Source organism: Bufo bufo, chromosome 1 (genome assembly GCF_905171765.1).
Source record: "Bufo bufo chromosome 1, aBufBuf1.1, whole genome shotgun sequence".
NCBI classification, from domain to species: Eukaryota; Metazoa; Chordata; class Amphibia; order Anura; family Bufonidae; genus Bufo; species Bufo bufo.
This window is the reverse complement of record NC_053389.1, coordinates 744022146-744044459: the sequence shown is the minus strand read 5'-3', so window position 1 is coordinate 744044459 and position 22314 is coordinate 744022146. Positions and strand designations below refer to the sequence as shown.

Genomic DNA, 22314 nt, shown 5'->3' with positions numbered 1-22314 from the left:
GCCTTACCATCCTTAGAACAGCATTGCCCCCCCCAAATATCGCTGTAAATTCTGGCGGCTACTGGGACCTGAGGTAGTTGGTTCACTAGGACGTGTGGCTGTGGCAGAACGGCCACGTCCTCTCCCAGCACCAGAGGGTCCACTAACACCACCACAACCATCTCCGCGTCTGCGTCCCTTACTAGATGTTTTCATCATTGTTACCGTTCACCACAATAAGAAAAAAATTATTTGGCCCAATGTATTGAATTCAAATTCAGGCCTTTTTTTACAGGCACCTAACACTATCTGGCTATCTATTTAGGTACCGTATTACACTAATACAGGCACAGCAGTAACGACAGATTTAGCTGAATATAAATTGTAGGCCTAGTATTTAGGCGCTGGATGACAGGTATCCCTTTTACGGACAGAATTAGACTTGGAAATGCACAGTAGCGTGTAAAGTTGTTGAGGATGACCCTATCCGCACGTTCAATCTAATATACCCTTTTATGGATAGATTTAACCTTGGCCTGATAGAGCAGAAACCACTAATTTAGGGAATTGCTAAGTTGGGAATTGTATTTCAACCCAGAACAAAAACTGTGCTTTGGCAGACACTAAATAGATTGACCAGCCACAGCAGTAACAACAGATTTAGCTGAATATAAATTGTAGGCCTAGTATTTAGGCGCTGGATGACAGGTATCCCTTTTACGGACAGAATTAGACTTGGAAATGCACGGTAGCGTGTGAAGTTATTGAGGATGACCCTATCCGCACCTTCAATCTAATATACCCTTTTATGGATAGATTTAACCTTGGCCTGATAGAGCAGAAACCACTAATTTAGGGAATTGCTAAGTTGGGAATTGTATTTCAACCCAGAACAAAAACTGTGCTTTGGCAGACACTAAATAGATTGACCAGCCACAGCAGTAACAACAGATTTAGCTGAATATAAATTGTAGGCCTAGTATTTAGGCGCTGGATGACAGGTATCCCTTTTACGGACAGAATTAGACTTGGAAATGCACGGTAGCGTCTGAAGTTATTGAGGATGACCCGATCCGCACCTTCAATCTAATATACCCTTTTATGGATAGATTTAACCTTGGCCTGATAGAGCAGAAACCACAAATTTAGGGAATTGCTAAGTTGGGAATTGTATTTCAACCCAGAACAAAAACTGTGCTTTGGCAGACACTAAATAGATTGACCAGCCACAGCAGTAACAACAGATTTAGCTAAATATAAATTGTAGGCCCAGTATTTAGGCGCTGGATGACAGGTTTCCTTTTTACGGACAGAATTAGACTTGGAAATGCACGGTAGCGTCTGAAGTTATTGAGGATGACCCTATCCGCACCTTCAATCTAATATACCCTTTTATGGATCAATTTAAACTTGGCCTGATACAGCAGAAATAATAATCTATTTAGGGGATTGCTAAATTGGGAATTGTATTCAACCCAGAACAAAAACTGTGCTTTGGCGGACACTAAATAAATTGACCAGCCTCAGCAATAAACACAGATTGAGCTGAATATAAATTTTAGGCCTATTATTTAGGCGCTGGGTGACAGGTATACGTTTATGGTCAGAATTATTTAAACTTGGAAATGCACGGTAGCGTGTGAAGTTATTGAGGATGACACTATCCGCACCTTCAATCTAATATACCCTTTTATGGATCAATTTAAACTTGGCCTGATACAGCAGAAAAAAAATATTTAGGGGATTGCTAAGTTGGGAATTGTATTTAACCCAGAACAAAAACTGTGCTTCGGCAGACAGCAGACAGTATTACAATTGGCTAGCCACAGCTAAAACACCAGATTTAGGGTACTACTATTTTGGCAATTGTATTTTACCCCTCAATAAAATAGCAAGCACAGCCAAGCCCCTGATGTAGAATATAGCAAAAAAAACAACAACACACTATTGATGGTTAAAAATGGACTTGGTGGCAGCTTGTGCTGGCGCACCACAAGACACAAAATGGCCGCCGATCACCCCAGAACAAAAGTGACTGAAAAACTCTCTGGGCAGCCTTAAAACAGTGAGCAATTGAATAGCAGAGGTTGTATGATACACAGCTGTATATCAATCACTTCAGTAAATAAATCCCTGCCTAATCTCGCCCTAACAGCAGCAGCTGCATCCTCTCCCTACACTGATCAGAGCAGAGTGACATGCAGCGCTACGTGACTCCAGCTTAAATAGAGGCTGGGTGACATGCTGCACTGGCCAATCACAGCCATGCCAATAGTAGGCATGGCTGTGATGGCCTCTTGGGGCAAGTAGTATGACGCTTGTTGATTGGCTGCTTTGCAGCCTTTCAAAAAGCGCCAAGAAAGCGCCGAACACCGAACCCGAACCCAGACTTTTATGAAAATGTTCGGGTTCGGGTCTGTGTCACGGACACCCCAAAGTTCGGTACGAACCCGAACTATACAGTTCGGGTTCGCTCATCCCTACTGGGCACCAATAGAAGGCAGGTCCCGATGCCGTAGAAGGCATTGGGAAGCCTCTGCACGGCATCAGGCTGCCTTGTCATGCATCGGGTCCCCGCCAAAGATGCGCGGGGACTCGATGCGCTCCTTCACCCGCCGCAAATCACTACTATGTCGCTGTAAACAGCGATGCCGACGTACACAGCAGGGGCCCGGCTACAAGGGACTGCCGGACCCCTGCAGTGATCTGGCATGCACCGCTCAGGTTCCCGTCCGATCACCATGACGTACTATTACGTCAAAATGCGGGACGTCACTGACTTCCATGACAAGTAATAGTACGTCATATATCGGGAAGGGGTTAAGGAAAGATGAGCATACAGTTAGGTCCATATATATTTGGACAGAGACAACATTTTTCTAATTTTTGTTCTGTACATTACCACGATGGATTTTGAACAAAACAATTCAGATGCAGTGGAAGTTCAGACTTTCAGCTTTAATTCAGTGGGTTGAACAAAATAATTGCAAAATCCTGTGAACTAAAGCATTTTTTTTAACTCAGTCCCTTCATTTCAGGGGCCTCAAAAGTAATTGGACAAATTAAATCATTGTAAATAAAATGTTAATTTCTAATACTTGGTTGAAAACCCTTTGTTGGCAATAGCTGCCTGAAGTCTTGAACTCACGGACATCACCAGACGCTGCGTTTTCTCCTTTTTAATGCTCTACCAGGCTTTACTGCAGCGGTTTTCAGTTGCTGTTGTTTGTTGGCCTTTCTGTCTGAAGTTTAGTCTTTATCAGGTGAAATGCTCTATTGGGTTCAGATCAGGTGACTGACTTGGCTATTCAAGAATATTCCACTTTTTTGCTTTAATAAACTCCTGGGTTGCTTTGGCTTTATGTTTTGGGTCATTGTCCATGTATTATGAAATGCAGACCAATCAGTTTGGCTGGATTTGAGTACACAGTATGTCTCTAAAAAACCCCAGAATTCATCCAACTACTTCTGTCCTGTGTCACATCATCAATAAACACTAGGGACCCAGTGCCACTGGCAGCCATGCATGCCCAAGCCATCACACTGCCTCTGCTGTGTTTTACTGTACCATGCCTTCGCCATACTTTTTTCTTTCCATCATTCTGGTAGAGGTTGATCTTGGTTTCATCTGTCCAAAGAATGTTCTTCCAGAAGTGTGCTGGTTTTTTATGTTTTTTTTTTGTTGTTGCAAAGTCCAATTTAGCCTTCTTATTCTTGAGGCTTATGAGTGGCTTGCACTATGCAGTGAACCCTTTGTATTTACTTTCATGCAGTCTTCTCTTTATGGTAGATTTGGATATTGATATAATTTAAGAAATAGTAGGGCACACCTGCAATCAGCTGCACATAGAGAGTTTTTTATGCAAACAGTGTATTTTATTTAAACTAAATTGTGTATAGTATTACATAAAATCGTTATTAAACATATATATTTAGCATGCTATATAGTACTATAAAATAAAATAATACATATAAAATCAATGAGATCAATGAATGAAATAAAATTATAGATGAATAAGTCCTGGTGAGTTCCTCAATTTAATTGTAGCTTTCTATAACTCTGTATAGATATATTGTATTACCGTATTCATCCAGCAGATGGCCCAGATACAAATTTATACATAGCTATCCAGGTGTATTTCATTCTGATTAAATTGTGCTATACTGAAGTCATGTAATGGAATCCCTGGGAACTCACAGTGCTGTGTACCAGACATCTATATCTCCTATATATATATATATATATATATATATATATATATATATATATATACTTAAATTATAGTTAAATTATAACAATATCCAAATATAATATTAAAATGTTACATTGTTAAAACAACTATATGAAAAAAATTGTATGAATTTTTTTTTCAAAGAAAGTATAAAATGTGATACAATTGAAATCCTATATAAAAATATCACAAATAAAATCCTATATAAAAATATCACAATATATCCCTATCACTGTGCATAATTTAGTTTTAATCGCATCATAAATATACTCATTAATAATGTCTCTCTCGTCTTCATTTTTATTCTAAAATACAAACACATTCGACACTTGCGATAATGTTGCGTTTTTTCTGTATAAGAACGGTATTGTTGCGGTTTTTATCGTTTCCATGTGGTTTTAAATCTTTTTTCTTTTCAAATTAAATGAGATCTATGTGTTATATTGACTCTCAGTCGTAGTTGGCATTATTTTTATGGAGAAAAAGTGTACCTGCATTTCTCATATTTTTTTATTTTTTTATTTCATTTTGTCTAATATCTTAGACAATTCTTCTGATTCATATATTGTAAAATAGAGCACGATACATCATGGGATAGATAAGACTATCTTATCTATCCCATGATGTATCGTGCTCTATTTTACAATATATGAATCAGAAGAATTGTCTAAGATATTAGACAAAATGAAATTAAAATAAAAAATAAAAAAAAACTAATGAGAAATGCAGGTACACTTTTTCTCCATAAAAATAATGCCAACTACGACTGAGAGTCAATATAACACATAGATCTCATTCAATTTGAAAAGAAAAAAAGAAAAAAGATTTAAAACCACATGGAAACGATAAAAACCGCAACAATACCATTCGTATGAACGTTAGTTAGTGAAAACATCTCAGGGCTCCAGATGGCGACCAAATTTGCAGATGGCGAAAATACTTTTTAGTCTTGTCGCCATTTGCGACTGTACCGCCGCGCTCCTGCGCAGCCTAAGTTCTCTTCAGTAGCACAGTGGAGAAGGAAGGAGTCCCTCCCTCTCCACTGTGACGCGGCCGCCACTACCACAAATGGGCAGATAGCAGGGGAGGAGGAGGGGAGGAGCTGTCGCCACTGCGCCACCGATGAATGTAAAACATAAGTATAGGCAGCGGTATCACAGACCCAGCACCCGGGCATGCGATACGTGGCAAATAAAGCCTCAGGTGCCACAGATCGCATGCCCTGTTATTGAGGCCGGGTGCTGGGTCTGTGATACCGCTGCAGACAATTGTATGAAGGAGTTAAAGAGGACCTTTCATGGGTCCAAAGAATATGAACTTAGTAGCAGGCTGCATAGAGCGGCGCCCAGGGATCTAAGTGCACTTACTATTATTCCTGGGCGCCGCTCCGTTCGCCCGCTGTGGCCCCGGGTATTTTCAACATTCAGAGCAAGGAGGAGGAGACGCCAGTGTCTCTCCTTCTCCCAGACAGCAGCGCTGTCCAATCGCAGCTCAGAGCCAGGGAGGTTTTTTTTCTCCCTGGCTCTGAGCTCTGAGCTGCGATTGGACAGCTCTGTTGTCAGGGAGAAAGAGAGACACTGGCGTCTCCTCCTCCTTGCTCTGAATGTTGAAAATACCGGGGGCCACAGCAAGCGAACAGAGCGGTGCCCAGGAATAATAGTAAGTGCACTTAGATCCCTGGGCGCCGCTCTATGCAGCCTGCTACTAAGTTCATATTCTTTGGACCTATGAAAGGTCCTCTTTAATTTCATTCATTGGTGGCGCAGTGCGCCCCCCCAAAGCCTTCCCCCCCCCCATTATCACTTGCCACAAGTCGTTCCCCCCCATTGTTATATGGTGGCCACAGGGTCCCATCCCCTCCAGTGGTGGCAGTGGCAGATTACACTGCTGGGGCTCAGATCATTACCATGGCAGCCAGGACACTACTGAAGCCCTGGCTGCCATGTTCAGCTCCCTGCTGCTGTGTGTACCATGCACAGGGCATCAGGGAGAGTGTGAGCTCCTATTCACCCTGATAGAGCTCTATCAGGGTGAATAGGACAAGGGATGAAAAGATCCAGGTTCTAGTCCCTAAGGGAAGAAATGGTTATTAAATAAAAAGTTTAAAAAAACACCAAAATACTAAAAGTTTAAATGGCCCCCTTCTCAGTTTTACATAAAAAATTTACAAACAATAAAGAATAAGCATATTACATATCGCTACGTCCCAAAAAGTGTGAGCTATTAAAATATAAAAAAATATTTCCGCTCGGTGAAGGCCATAACAGAAAAAAAAAACTCTATACCACGCAATTCGCCATTTTTAGTCACCTTGTCCCCCAGAAGATGTCCCTGGATGTGAGAGGCATGTGGTGCTGTATTCTCCTATATGTAGTGCTGGCTCACTACTGTCACCTGCGTCTCATCTTCTCAAAGTCCTTATTTTTTTATTATATGCATTTTGAATTTGGCGACTAAAAAATTTACTTTGGCTCCTAAATTTTTTAGTTTAGGAGCCAATGGCTCCTGGTCATTTTTTTTTGTCTGGAGCACTGCATCTGTTACTGATCGGAAGATGCGCGACTACAAGCGCACGCTGATGATAGCATTCCAACTTGACAGCGGGGGCACAGTGGAAGCACAAGGCGAAGGCAGAGGAGGAGGAAGAGGTCGCCAACGCAGCTGGGGCACCACCAGCACCTGAGAAGGCAGGGTTAGCATGGCCAAAATGTGGAAAAGCTTTGTCAGCCTTGGAGGTGCTGACCTGCCCTGCAGCCAGTGTATAGTGTGAACGTGTGTTTAGTACGGCAGAGAGCATTATCACAGGCCGCAGCCAATGTGGACAAGCTTACGTTTATTAAAATGAACCAGGCATAGATCCCACGGGACTTGTCCGTACCTTGTGCAGAATAGACATTTATACCAGCCTCAACCATCCATTCTTGTACTCAAGTGCACTTATTCTTTGTTTTATTTTGTTATATGTCCCATTTTGGGGGATACCCCAATTTAAAAATAAAAAATAACACAAATCAGTGTTGGCTACCTATTCCTCCTTCACCGCCGCTTCCACCTACACCGCCACGTCAACCTACACCGCCACATCCACCCATCCACCGCCTCCTCAACCTCCTACTCCTAGATCCAGATTGTTATTTTTATTTTTTCTGTATTTTATGTTATTTTAATCTACTATCGCCTGTACTTGTTCTGGCCTCACCATTCGTAGAGCGGCATTCGGCCCTACCAAATAACGCTGAAGGTTCTGTCGCCTACTCGCACCTGAGGAAGGGGTTTCACTTGTGCGTGTAGCTGGCACAGATCGACCACGTCCTCTACCTGCAACAGGAGAGCCCCACCAACACCAGCAGCACCATGACCAGGGCCATGTCCCTTATTTGACGCTCTCCTCATTCTTTGCGTTCACCCACCAAACTAACAGATGGTTTATGTCAGGCGACAATGTAACCGCCAATAGTCAACAATTAAGTTTACCGACAGTAAGGCTGTGCCGGTGTCATAAATATCACACAACAGTGTGACAGGCGAATTTAATACAATTACTTCACGGTCAGGAATTTGTCCCCCTGGAATCTAACAGATTTAATGAATAGATTTTCCCTGGCAGATATTCAGCACAGGGGTACTTCACAGAAAAAAAAGGGAATATGTCCCTCCCCTGGGGCCCTGAAGTCACAGACGGATTACCTATATTATTTTCCCTTCCCCTGGCACATATGCAGTGCAGGTGTCCTTAAAAAATGCCTAGATGTCGCCCACTGAGCTACCAGAACAGGATTAAAGTAATGTCCCTGGCACAATTGCCGTTGCAGGTGCACTGCACTTGCAAAAATGGTCGCCGACGCCCACCTAAAAAACAGATTGATTAAAGCTTATTTCTCTGTGGCATTGGGCTCAGGGGTACAAAAATGCAGCATAGCGCCCACAAAAATAATCGCTGTAGTTTGCAGATTTAACACCAAGAACACCAGAATTGTTTCCTAATCTCTCCCTCACAGCAGCAGCATCCTCTCCCTACACTAGTAAGAGCTGATGTGACATGCGGCGCTATGTGACTCCAGCTTATATAGAGGCTGGGTCACATATTGCACTGGCCAATCACAGCCATGCCATTAGCAGGCATGGCTGTGATGGCTTCTAAGGGCACACGAGTAAGACGCTTGTTGATTGGCTGCCCCTGTAGCTTTTCAACAAGCACCATTAAATCGCCGAACTCGAACCCGAACTTTTACTGAAATGTTCGGGTTCGGGTCCAGGGTCAAAAAATCTTAAAGTTCGGTACGAACCCGAACTTTACAGTTCGGGTTCGCTCAACGCTAATCAGGATGTCTTCAGTTCAGTCTTTTTGACTTTTCAGGACGGAGATAATACCGCAGCATGCTGCGGTTTTATCTCCGTCCAAAATTCCGGAACACTTGCCTGGAATGCCAGATGCGGCAAATGCATTAATGCCAGAGTGTTCTGGCAAAACGGATCCGGCATTGCGGTCTGCGCATGCTCAGACCGAAAAAAAAAATGTCGGATCCGTTTTTCCGGATGACACCAGAGAGACGGATCCGGCATTTCAATGCATTTGTCATACGGATCAGGATCCTGATCCGTCTGACAAATGTCATCAGTTTGCGTCCATATTGCCGGATCCGGCGGGCAGTTCCAGCGACGGAACTGCCTGCCGGAATCCTCTGCCGCAAGTGTGAAAGTACCCTAAGCTCAAGTAGCGCGGACTATTCACCTTTAAAAATCAGAATTCCTGCACACTGCTTAAAAACAGAATCTTCGCTTGCTTATATGAACAAATAGAAAGAAGCAAAGCTACTATCTATATCTTACCGTAGCAATAGCAATATGCAAATGTGATATTTGCCATGGGATGCAACTATGGCTCTATGTGCAATAGATACTAATCACATATGTATTAGATGGCTGCTGTATGAATTTCTGTTGCTCAATAAATGCTCAGTAGATCTAGTGCACACACAACCTATAGCGCGATATTGCCCCTGATTGTGCTAATTTTCATTTATTTTTTTGCTTTTGTTTTTGATTTTGATTGTTCTTTCATTTTGTATTTTTATTTTTATGTTTTTTTTATATATTTTCTCTGACGAAATTTTATGCAGATTGTTAATGGAATTGTGACATAATAAATGTCTATATAAAGAGATACCCTTATTGGTTGGTTTCAAATGCAGAGCGTTTGCCCCAGTTATATATACGGTAGCTAATTGCCATATTGGAAGTGGCGAGTAGTGATGGACGAACATCAGCCAGGACGGTTCGCGAACGCGAGCTCGCGATCAAATGTTCGCGAACCGCTCGTTCGCGGCGGCCCCCATTGACTTTAATGGCAGGGGAACCTGAAAAACCTTCAGGTCATATTTGTAGCCACCAAATACTTACTAGAAGTGCACAAATAGTCCCACAACATGGACAGTGACATACCATAGGGGGATCATTGGCAAAAATTCCCACAAAAATATGCATTTTAATCAGGGGCCATTTTTATGCGTCTTAAGGGAAAATCTCTAAAAAATGTGCCCTGCTGGAGCCTAGAAAAAAATTATTTTAGGCCACGGGAGTACAGGCCCCAAAAATTAGGCATTCACCTGACAGAAAAGAACTTGTGATTATGTGGCTGGAGGTACATTAGGCGGTCACTGGCTAAAAATTTTACTGTAGGCCACTGGATTACAGGCCCCAAAAATTAGGCATTCACCTGACAGAAAATGCCTTTTAGGCCGCTGTATATACATAAGACAGGGAACATTCTTTGTTCTGGGTGGTGGCATGAGAAAATTCAATTACACGTGGTCGTCACAGATGTTGAATTCCTCCGAGATCCATGCCTCATTAGTTTTTAGAAATGTGAGGTAGTCCACACTGTCGTGAGCTAGGCGAGTGCACTTATTGGTCACGATCCCCCCTGCTGCCATGAACATCCTTTCGGACAGGACACTCGACGAGGGGCAAGCCAAGAGTTCCATGACAAATTGTGCCAGCTCTGGCCACAGGTCAAGCCTGCACACTCAGTAGTCCAGGGGTTCCTCGCTTCTCAGAGCGTCCACATCGGACGTTAACCCAATGTATTCGAACACCTGTTGGTCTAGGCGTTCCCTGAGGCTGGATCTGGAGGGCGGCTCTCAATGGGTTGGTTGCAAGAATGAACTCATATCACAAGTGACCAACACATCTTCAAACCGCCCTATTCTTCAGGCACGGTAGGATTGGTACCCACACCTGTTTCGCTGTGGGTGGAAATTCCTCTGCAAGCACCCGCAACAGCAGAATTCAGCATCTCTCACAGCAAGGCCTGGAAATGTTGCATTCTGCCAGCCCTCTGTGATGCTGGTAACATGTCAGCCATTTTGTACTTGTACCAGGGGTCTAAGTACGTTGCCACCCAGTACTGGTCCTTGCCCTTTATCCTTTTTATACGGGGGTCCCTCTTCAAACACTGGAGCATGAAAGCACCCATTTGCACTAAATTGGAAGCGGTGGAGCACCCTGGCTCCTGCTCATCGCCCAGGAGAATGTCGTCCTCGGACTCCTCCCCCCAGCCACAGAAAACACCAGGGATCCCCGAAAAGTTTAAAGTCCCCCTCAAAGCCTGCTCTTCTTGCTCCTCCTCCTCCTCCCCCCAGCCACCATCCTCCTCTGACTCCTCTTCAGACTCCCACTGACTTGTCTCAGATGGAGTAGCCCCCCTGGGAATTCATTCAGCATTGTGACTTCTTCATCTTATCAATGACACGACGCAATGCACGCTCCATAAAGAAGGCATAAGGTACTATGTCACTGATGGCGCCCTGGCTGCGACTGACCAGTTTGGTGATCTCATCAAATGGCTGCAGAAGTCTGCATTCATCGTGCATGAGCAGCCACTGGTGCAGTGGAAAAAAAACAAGCTCCCCAGAACCTGTCCTGCCGCAGAGTTTGTACAGGTAGTCGTTAACTGCACGTTGCTGCTGGAGCAGCCTATCAAGCATATACAAGGTGGAGTTCCAGCGCGTCGGGCTGTCACAAATCAGATGTCTGACTGGCAAGTGGTGTCTCCCCTGAATGTCAGCAAGGCGAGCCTTGGCCGTGTAAGATCTTCTAAAATGGCAGTTTTCCTAGCCTGCAGCAAGACATCCTGGACCCAGGGGTATTTGGCAACGAATTTCTGCACGACTAAGTTCAGGACATGTGCCATACACAGCACGTGTGTCATTTTGCCCTGTTTCAGCGAGCTCAGCAGATTGGCACTATTGTCGCACACCACTTTACCAACTGTCAAATTGAGCGGGGTTGGCCACTGATCAGCCTGTAACCACAGTGCTTAAAGCAGTGCAGGGCATGCAATCCTTGGCGGTAACACCAAATCCACACGGGAGCAACGGGTTACATGCTGGACGGCTGTCAGAAGTTTCACCCAGTGGGCAGTAAAAGTTACGTACCTTCCGTGCCCGTGTTTTCTAGACAATGTGTTTGTGGTCAGATGTATCTTGGCACCAACACTGTGTGCCAGAGATATATTCATTTGCCGCTGAACGCCATATAGCTCTGGGATGCCATTCTGGGAGAAATATTTCCTTCCGGGGACCTTCCATTGCAGTGTGCCAATGGCCACACATTTTCTAAAGGCCTCCGAGTCCACCAGTATATATGGCAGTAGTTGGCGGGCTAGCAGTTCCAACAAGCCAGCGGTCAGCCGTTGGACAAGAGGGTTATCTGGCGTCATCAACTTTTTAAGCTCGAACATTTGGCCACGGAAGCTTGACTTCTGCCAGATGAGCGCGACGATGGCACAATGGAGTGGAGGACAAATGTGAGGAGAGAGGAGAAGTAGAAGAGGTAGGACGTGGAGCGCCAGGAGTGTGGCTTTGTGGGTTATAATGGCGTTGCTCCCACTGGGCTCGTGATGGGAGGCCAGGTGCCTTCTTAAGGCGGTCATCCATAGGTGAGTGTTGGGATTACCGTGACTTATGCGTTGACAGTACAGGCTGCAGATGGCAACACTATTGTCAGCAGCTGACATGTTTAAAAAAGCCCACACTGCGGAGCCATGTGCAGGCGTCATGGGAGCGCTAGAAGTGACCGTGCATGGTGGATGGATCACTCCAGATACATTTGCAGTCTGCTTTTTGCCTTCTGTGCCATGCGAGCTCTTCCTGCTTCTCCTCCCTCTCTGCTTCTCCGTCTCTCCCTCTGAATGCCCCTCCTCTTCCATCGACACGTCATCATCATCACCTTCACCACCACTGACATTTGAGATCTCAGAGTACGCAGCAACAGCGGGGACTTCCCTCCGTAGGATGATCTGGGTACTGTCGTCAGACCGCTGGTTGGCGGCCGTTGCTACCTCCTCTTCCTCATCCAATGTCAAGAAGGGCTGCACATCGTTAAGGTCTGGGAATGGATGGCAAAATAATTCCTCTGACTCGAGTGGAGGGGCAATGGTGGTGGTGGTCGTGGTGTGTTTGGGGGTGAACACAGCAGAGAGTAAAGAGGGTGCAGATACAGAGGATGAGGAGGGTGCAGAAGTGGAAGGGTGAGTGAGCCACTCAACCAACTCTGGTGCACCTTTTGAAGTAATTGCAGTGCCTTTTCCAACTTCCCACTTAGGCTCCTGCCTGGTGCACCTGCCCGACCCCTACCACCCCTGCCTGTCATTTTCAAAATGACCCTGTTCCTAAGTCCCTAGAGAAAAGCAGTATTTGTGGAAGCAGGTATATCGCAGCACTCAATCAGTATTTTGTGGAAGCAGGTATATCAAACCCCTTAATCAGTATTTTGTGGAAGCAGGTATATCGCAGCCCTCAATTATTATTTTTTGGAAGCAGGTATATCGCAGGGCTCAATCAATATTTGGTGGAAACAAGTATATCAAACCCCTTAATCAGTATTTTGTAGAAGCAGGTATATTGCAGCCCTCAATCAGTATTTTGTGGAAGCAGGTATATCAAACCCCTTAATCAGTATTTTGTGGAAGCAGGTATATCGCAGCCCTCAATTAGTATTTTGTGGAAGCAGGTATATCGCAGCCTTCAATCAGTATTTTGTGGAAGCAGGTATATCAAACCCCTTAATCAGTATTTTGTGGAAGCATAAATATCACACCCCTCAATTATTTTTTTTGCCACAACAGTTATATCACACCACCCTGTTTATTTGGGGCAACAGGTATATCGCACCACTCAATCAGTATTTCGTGGAAGAAGGTATATCACACCCCTCAATCAGTTTTTTTGGGGCAACAGGTATATTACACCTGTTGCAAATAGTTGTTCCAATAGGGCTTGTCCCTCTATATAGCTGCGGTATCGCAGCAAAACCGCACACAACTGCTGCACAATACAAATGCACTATATACTTTCTATGTTAGAAAGTATATTATAGGTATATCACACCCCTCAATCAGTTTTTTTGGGGGCAAGAAGTATATCACACCTGTTGCAATTAGTTGTTCCAATAGCGTTTGTCCCTTTATATAGCTGCGGTATCGCAGCAGAACCGCACACAACTGCTGCACAATACAAATGCATTATAATATACTTTCTATGTTAGAAAGGGTAAGTATATCACACCCCTCAGTATATTACACCTATCGATAGCACACTTATACCAGTCCTTAAAAGGACTTTTGTGGCGCTATTAGCTAGTGTTTGGTGTCTCTAACAGCCTGTCCCTGCTCCACAAAGCAACCTCTCCCTACACTGGCAAAACACAGAATGTAAAATGGCTGCCAGATCGGGTTCTTTGATAGGGTGGGGTGTGTCCATGTGCTGAAATGTCTCAATTGGCTGTCCTGTCCCACCTGATGGATGTGTCATGGGTCAAAGTTGGGCGCAATGCAAAAGAATATGGCACCGGCGGACATCGCCATATGTTTGCATGTTCGGCGAATCGCGAACGAGCAAAGTTGGCCGCCGGGCGAACCACAAGGCCATCTCTAGTGGTGAGTTAAATTGACAGAGCACCATTTCCAAATTGACAATAGGGTGAACTGCTGCTACACTTATTCAAGCATCTTATATGTACTTTAACCATTGATGTTTTTATTGTGTTTATGAACTGGTTTTATTTAATATGAATGTAGTGTGGGGAATTATTATTAATTTAGGATATAATCCTTCTGAATGGTTTCCGATGTAGAGTGCCTGTCTTAGGTATATTTAGTTAATTGAATAAGTGTCGCTTAGGCCAATGCTTGGGAGGAGAGCTCCAAGTACGAAGGTCATTGAATGCCTTGTATAAAGGTTATGCTTTGATTTTAATTATTCCTCAGAAATGAAGTGGAAATGCCGTCAGCGATGGTTGATAAACACTGGAATGAAGCCAATCCCTCTAACCACCCACATAAATAATGAAAGGTTTATGGAAACCTGACTTCATTTACCGTCTCCTGATAACAGTTATGAATTTATCATGATTGCTCTAAATAATCAACAGACTACTGTAAAAATGTAGCAGGTGATTGTCGGGAAGTAAATGCTAGTGGAGGAGACCGATCATCTCCTCAGTAGAAGGAGGAGCGATCACTAATACCAGTGCTCGTTCCCATACTGATTCATTGTTTGCTGGCAGAAGAGTGCTGATTACATGGCATCATCTACCGCCGGCAAATGATTATTTTTAAACATGTTGAAAGACTCCGGTGGTAGTATTACACTGCCAGATCAATGCTAATGTGCATTCAGAAGAACGCTTGTTAGCAATCTTACCGATTATCCGCCAGTGTAATACGACCTTTAACCCTTTCCGTTTTTGCGTTTCCATTTTTTTACTCCATAACTTTGATTTTTCCATTCACATGGCCATATGAGGAATTTTTTTTTGTAGGACAAGTTGTACTTTCTATTGGCACCATTCAATATTGCATACAATATAGGGGGAAGCTGGAAAAAATTCTAAATAGGTATTCTGAAAAAAACGCATTTATGGGTTTTGTTTTTATGGACTTCCCTGTGCAGCAAAACTGACCTGTTGCCTTCAGTCTCTGGGTCATTACGATTACAACTAGTGTTGAACGAACTTCTGTTTTCAAGTTCGGCGTACAAGGTTCGGATTATCTAAGAATTCCGTTATACAGTTAGGTCCATAAATATTGGGACATCGACACAATTCTAAAATTTTTGGCTCTATACACCACCACAATGGATTTGAAGTGAAACAAACAAGATATGCTTTAACTGCAGACTGTCAGCTTTAATTTGAGGGTATGTACATCCAAATCAGGTGAATGGTGTAGGAATTACAACAGTTTGCATATGTGCCTCCCACTTGTTAAGGGACCAAAAGTAATGGGACAATTGGCTTCTCAGCTGTTCCATGGCCAGGTGTGTGTTATTCCCTCATTATCCCAATTACAATGAGAAGATAAAAGGACCAGAGTTAATTTCAAGTGTGCTATTTGCATTTGGAATCTGTTACGGTCCACTCTCAAGATGAGATCCAAAGAGCTGTCACTATCAGTGAAGCAAGCCATCATTAGGCTGAAAAAACAAAACAAACCCATCAGAGAGATAGCAAAAACATTAGGCATGGCCAAAACAACTGTTTGGAACATTCTTAAAAAGAAGGAACACACTGGTGAGCTCAGCAACACCAAAAGACCCGGAAGACCACGGAAAATAACTGTGGTGGATGTCCAAATAATTCTTTCCCTGGTGAAGAAAACACCCTTCACAACAGTTGGCCAGATCAAGAACACTCTCCAGGAGGTAGGTGTATGTGTGTCAAAGTCAATACTCAAGAGAAGACTTCACCAGAGTGAATACAGAGGGTTCACCACAAGATGTAAACCATTGGTGAGCCTCAAAAACAGGAAGGCCAGATTAGAGTTTGCCAAACGACATCTGAAAAAGCCTTCACAGTTCTGGAACAACATCCTATGGACAGATGAGACCAAGATCAAATTGTACCAGAATGATGGGGAGAGAAGAGTATGGAGAAGGAAAGGAACTGCTCATGATCCTAAGCATACCACCTCATCAGTGAAGCATGGTGGTTGTAGTGTCATGGCGTGGGCATGTATGGCTGCCAATGGAACCGGTTCTCTTGTATTTATTGATGATGTAACTGCTGACAAAAACAGCAGGATGAATTCTGAAAGTATTTCGGGCAATATTATCTGCTCATATTCAGCCAAATGCTTCAGAACTCATTGGACGGCGCTTGACAGTGCAGATGGACAATGACCCAAAGCATACTGCAAAAGCAACCAAAGAGTTTTTTTAAGGGAAAGAAGTGGAATGTTATGCAATGGCCAAGTCAATCACCTGACCTGAATCCGATTGAGCATGCATTTCATTTGCTGAAGACAAAACTGAAGGGAAAATGCCTCAAGAACAAGCAGGAACTGAAGGAAGTTGCAGTAGAGGCCTGGCAGAGCATCACCAGGGATGAAACCCAGCGTCTGGTGATGGCTATGCGTTCCAGACTTCAGGATGCAATTGACTGCAAAGGATTTGCAACCAAGTATTAAAAAGTGAAAGTTTGATTTATGATTATTATTCCATCCCATTACTTTTGGTCCCTTAACAAGTGGGAGGCACATATGGAAACGGTTGTAATTCCTGCACCGTTCACCTGATTTGGATGTAAATACCCTCAAATTAAAGCTGACAGTCTGTAGTTAAAGCAGATCTTGTTTGTTTCATTTCAAATCCATTGTGGTGGTGTATAGGGCCCAAAAATTTAGAATTGTGTCAATGTCCCAAAATTTATGGACCTGACTGTAGATTCCGCTACCACGGATCATAAGTTACGGAATCAATAACAGAATTCTTAGATAACCCAAACCTTGTACGCCGAACTTGAAAACAGAAGTTCGCTCATCCCTAATTACAATACCACAATTATACTGTTTTTCTTATGTTTTAATACTGAAAAGAAAATGTAAACAAACATTGAAAATAAATGTGTTTTTTCTTTTCATCGCTATATTCTAATGCCCTTAACTTTTTTTTATAGTTATGTCTACCGAGCTGTGTGAAGGGCTCATTTTTTGAGGGCTCATTTTTTGAACCCCGCTATTGAACCTCTATGTTCTTTGACCGACCTTAAAAATATCTTAAAAATATTTTAAAAGAATAGGACACAATTGTATTCACCAGCCCTTATGATGCAAAATGTAACATTCTTTTTCTAGCTTTCAAAACAAGAAAGGAGATATTTTTGCCAATGGAAAACATGAGGCAAAAGGTGGAGGTCTTGGTGAGGATAAGTCAGATGCCTACGCCCCTTACAATTTAACCTGTCAGTTTTCCCCTTAACCACAGGATGAATAATGCATAGCCTTTAATCCCTCTCACTTGCATTCAGACGGATGTTAGATCCATTTTAGAACACACACAGCACAATCCTTCCCTCCCCATATGGAAGAGAGCTCTGCCTACTCCTCCCAACCCCCTCTCAGTGAACACTGAGTCCACAGTACAAGCCTCAGAGACAAGCCTACATACAGAAGAGCTCTGCCTCTACTCTGCTTCTAGCTAAGGTAAGCTGACTATACGTTTTCTCAAAAAATCTCTACTGGAGAGAGGGTGCTGTAAGGGTTGGTTATTTTTTGGAAGAAGCAAAGGCCAGCACCCTCCATGAAACAGCTCATCGCAAAATATATTGCATCTGTTCACATGCGTATTATAGGAAGGCAGTGTCATGCTCGCTCACTGAACAGCTCCAGACTAATCGCATAGGTGGCTGTATTATGTTGTTGTCATTGAAGGTTTCTTGCATTGCTTTATGTTTTATACCGTTGATCATGCTGTGATAGCGGTACAGAAGAAGGGATCTGTATGGGTTTGGAAGGACGGGGCTATTACCAGGAGCATTATTAGGCCTAATTTAACAGACGGGTGAGAAAAGGCTCATTTTGCGATATATGTTGTATATAATATGTACTTGTAGTATGGCCGAGTCCTTCAGATGTACTAAAGCTGACATTGTCATTATTTGGATACAGCTCAGTTCACACTTATCTGCATTTTTTCCCATAACACCGCAGGTACACATCCTGTATTATCTCTATTAAGAGATCACAGGCAGAAATACTGAAGCCCAAATGTTGAATTGAGCTGTATTACTATGTATGTGTGTGTATGTGTGTGTTTTCATGTGTACATGCATGTGTATCCATGTGGTTGTATAGATGAGTATCATTACTCAAAGTCCTCAGCCATGGTTGTCATTAGAGAACCCTATATTGTTATGTCACTTGATGTTGTTTCACGGCGAGGTACCATCCAGGGGCAAGGCATGTAGGAGTGATGGGAATGTCTAGTTTTGTTCTGCAACGGCTGCATCATCCTGCTATTATGCCTCAATGAATATACAGTGTATTGGTATATATTAATTTCTTACGTTGTGTTTGATATTGTCTTACTTACTGTCGGTTGATAATGACTCTGTCTGTCATTCTATGATTGTGTATGTAGAATTGTATTTCAGGTAGACACAATGTACTCCATCTGGTATCCATCCAGCAATGGCGGACGACATAACATGGCATACTGATGGCTTAAGATGTGGTCCTTGAATTATTTACTGTAGGCAAATTAAAGTTACTAATTATAGAAGGAATAAAAACTGCCTGCAAATGAAATCTTGGACATAATGCATCATTAAATCATTAGGCCTCTTAATTAAATGCTTGTTACCTAATTCAGACTTGATGGATTATTTATGTAACAGGGAAATGGTCGTATGGTGCTTTGTCACTGTGTGTTATGTTACTGGCATGTCCACTGATTAGTAAGCAGGCTGTCATAGATTCCATTATTCTGCAGACAAGAACATGTTGCTCTTAGCACGTGCAGATATGAGATTAACACTTGAGCTTATTGACACATCGTGGCACAGTTATCAAAGGTTTTCAGGGGCTGAATGGCCATAGACCCTACAAGGAAATGTCCCGGTGGGCTGAGGCCCATAGGGCCATCCATACCCTCCTGATGGCCTCCAGCCAGGTACATAACCTGATGCTCTCAGTATTCATTAATGCTAGGAGCACCACGTACAGTCAGGTCCATAAATATTGGGACATCGACACAATTCTAACATTTTTGGCTCTATACACCACCACAATGGATTTGAAATGAACAAGATGTGCTTTAACTGCAGACTGTCAGCTTTAATTTGAGGGTATTTACATCCAAATCAGGTGAACGGTGAAGTAATTACAACAGTTTGCATATGTGCCTCCCACTTGTTAATGGATCAAAAGTAATGGGACAATTGGCTTCTCAGCTGTTCCATGGCCAGGTGTGTGTTTATTCCTTCATTATCCCAATTACAATGAGCAGATAAAAGGTCCAGAGTTAATTTCAAGTGTGCTATTTGCATTTGGAATCTGTTGCTGTCAACTCTCAAGATGAGATCCAAAGAGCTGTCATTATCAGTGAAACAAGCCATCATTAGGCTTAAAAAACAAAACAAACTGTCAGAGAGATAGCAAAAACATTAGGCATGGCCAAAACAACTGTTTGGAACATTCTTAAAAAGAAGGAACGCACCGGTTAGTTCATCAACACCAAAAGACCCAGAAGACCACGGAAAACAACTGTGGTGGATGACCGAAGAATTATTTCCCTGGTGAAGAAAACACCCTTCACAACAGTTGGCCAGATCAAGAACACCCTCCAGGAGGTAGGTGTAAGTGTGTCAAAGTCAACTATCAAGAGAAGACTTCACCAGAGTGAATACAGAGAGTTCACCACAAGATGTAAACTATTGGCGAGCTTCAAAAACAGGAAGGCCAGATTAGAGTTTGCCAAACGACATCTAAAAAAGCCTTCACAGTTCTGGAACAACATCCTATGGACAGATGAGACCAAGATCAACTTCTACCAGAGTGATGGGAAGAGAAGAGTATGGAGAAGGAAAGGAACTGCTCATGATCCTAAGCATACCCCCTCATCAGTGAAGCATGGTGGTGGCAGTGTCATGGCGTGGGCATGTATGGCTGCCAATGGAACTGGTTCTCTTGTATTTATTGATGATGTGACTGCTGACAAAAGCAGAAGGATGAATTCTGAAGTGTTTCGGGCAATATTATCTGCTCATATTTAGCCAAATGCTTCAGAACTCATTGGACGGCGCTTCACAGTACAGATGGACAATGACCCAAAGCATACTGCAAAAGCAACCAAAGAGTTTTTTAAGGGAAAGAAGTGGAATGTTATGCAATGGCCAAGTCAATCACCTGACCTGAATCCGATTGAGCATGCATTTCACTTGCTGAAGACAAAACTGAAGGGAAAATGCCCCAACAACAAGCAGGAACTGAAGACAGTTGCAGTAGAGGCCTCGCAGAGCATCACCAGGGATGAAGCGTCTGGTGATGTCTATGTGTTCCAGACTTAAGGCTGTAATTGACTGCAAAGGATTTGCAACCAAGTATTAAAAAGTAAAAGTTTGATTTATGATTATTACGTCCTATTACTTTTGGTCCCATAACAAGTGGGAGGCAGATATGCAAACTGTAGTTATTCCTACACCGTTCACCTGATTTGGATGTAAATACCCTCAAATTAAAGCTGACAGTCTGCAGTTAAAGCACATCTTGTTCGTTTCATTTCAAATCCATTGTGGTGGTGTATAGAGCCAAAAATGTTAGAATTGTGTTTATGTCCCAATATTTATGGATCTGACTGTACATATGGACATGGACGGCTGCCACAGGAACTGTCCTGGATTCAAGGAGGGGCAGCAGTATTTCACTGCTGAACTGTGATATTTGGTTCCGCTGAGGCAGTATTTTGTGCTGCACTGTGGTATTTGGTTCTGCTGAGGCAGTATATTGTGCTGCACTGGGGTATTTGGTTCTGCTGAGGCAGTATATTGTGCTGCACTGTGTATTTGGTTCTGCTGAGGCAGTTTATTGTGCTGCACTGTGGTATTTGGTTCTGCTGAGGCAGTATATTGTGCTGCACTGTGGTATTTGGTCCTGCTGAGGCAGTATATTGTGCTGCACTGTGGTATTTGGCTCTGCTGAGGCAGTATATTGTGCTGCACTGAGGTATTTGGTTCTGCTGGGGCAGTATATTGTGCTGCACTGTGGTATTTGGTTCTGCTGAGGCAGTATATTGTGCTGCACTGTGGTATTTGGTTCTGCTGGGGCAGCATATGGTGCTGCACTGTGGTATTTGGATCTGCTTGGGCAGTACATTGTTCTACACTGTGGTATTTGGTTCTTCTGGATTGGTATTTGGTCCTGCACTAAGGTATTGCTGGCCCCCAGCTACTTCTCTTGGCCCTGCCTTCTGCCAGTTTGGATTTGCCACTTTGAGGTTTTTTTCCAGTGCCCACTTTAAATTCCTAGTCCACCCCTGAAGGTTTTACTCCACAATTATTTAGTGACTTTTTCAGCTTCTCACCACTCTTCAAAAGGGGAAAAAGGACTTATTGGAAGGAACATCTGAAATTTACACCTGCTGATTTCAGTTTCTGGCATACGAACAGTTGTAATAAATCTGCCCTATTAGATTTATGAAAACTGCCTAAAAGGAAAACTGTCTTTGACCATGGCAACCAATCACATTACAGCTTACAATTTTGAAGAGCATTATAAGAAATTAAAGTTGTGCTGTGATTGGTTGCTATAGGCAACAAAGACAGATTTTCATTTTGGACAGTTTCATATATTTCCTCATTGTCTTCCTCAATTTTCATGAATACAGAAGGGTTTTTATTTTTTATTTTATTTTTTTTGCATCATTTATTCCATAATGATGTCCATATGGAAAATGAGTTTACATGCAAAATACAAAATAAGTACAAAAACTATGAAAAATATAATTTACAAACTGGTACAGAAGGAGTGAGGATCCTTCCCATAAGGACATAAAATCTACAAGGATGGGGAAAAGATATAGTAGGTGAAGATAGAAGCTGCTCATATGGCGCTATAGTGGCAGCAGGGTCACTGTAGGTTGTAGGCTTATCTGCAGAGGTTAATTTTCAGGTTTTTTGAAGGTTTCCACTGTAGGTGATTATCTGATATGTTGGGGTAGAGAGTTCCAGAGTATGGAGGATGCACGGGAGAAATCTTGGAGGTGATTGTGGGAAGAGCAGATAAGAGAGGAATAGCGAAGGAGGTCTTGCGAAGATGGTAGATTCCATT

General features: G+C 43.0%; 1 protein-coding gene across 1 annotated transcript in view; it reads left to right on the top strand.

Moving 5' to 3' along the window:
* Window positions 1-17532: 17532 nt before the first annotated feature.
* Window positions 17533-22314, top strand: part of LOC120986111 (prion protein) — a 33939-nt gene continuing 29157 nt past the window's right edge. Inside the window, exon 1 of the mRNA XM_040414464.1 lies at window positions 17533-17691. The gene's annotated coding sequence lies outside the window, so the exon portion shown is untranslated. The remainder of the gene's footprint in view (window positions 17692-22314) is intronic.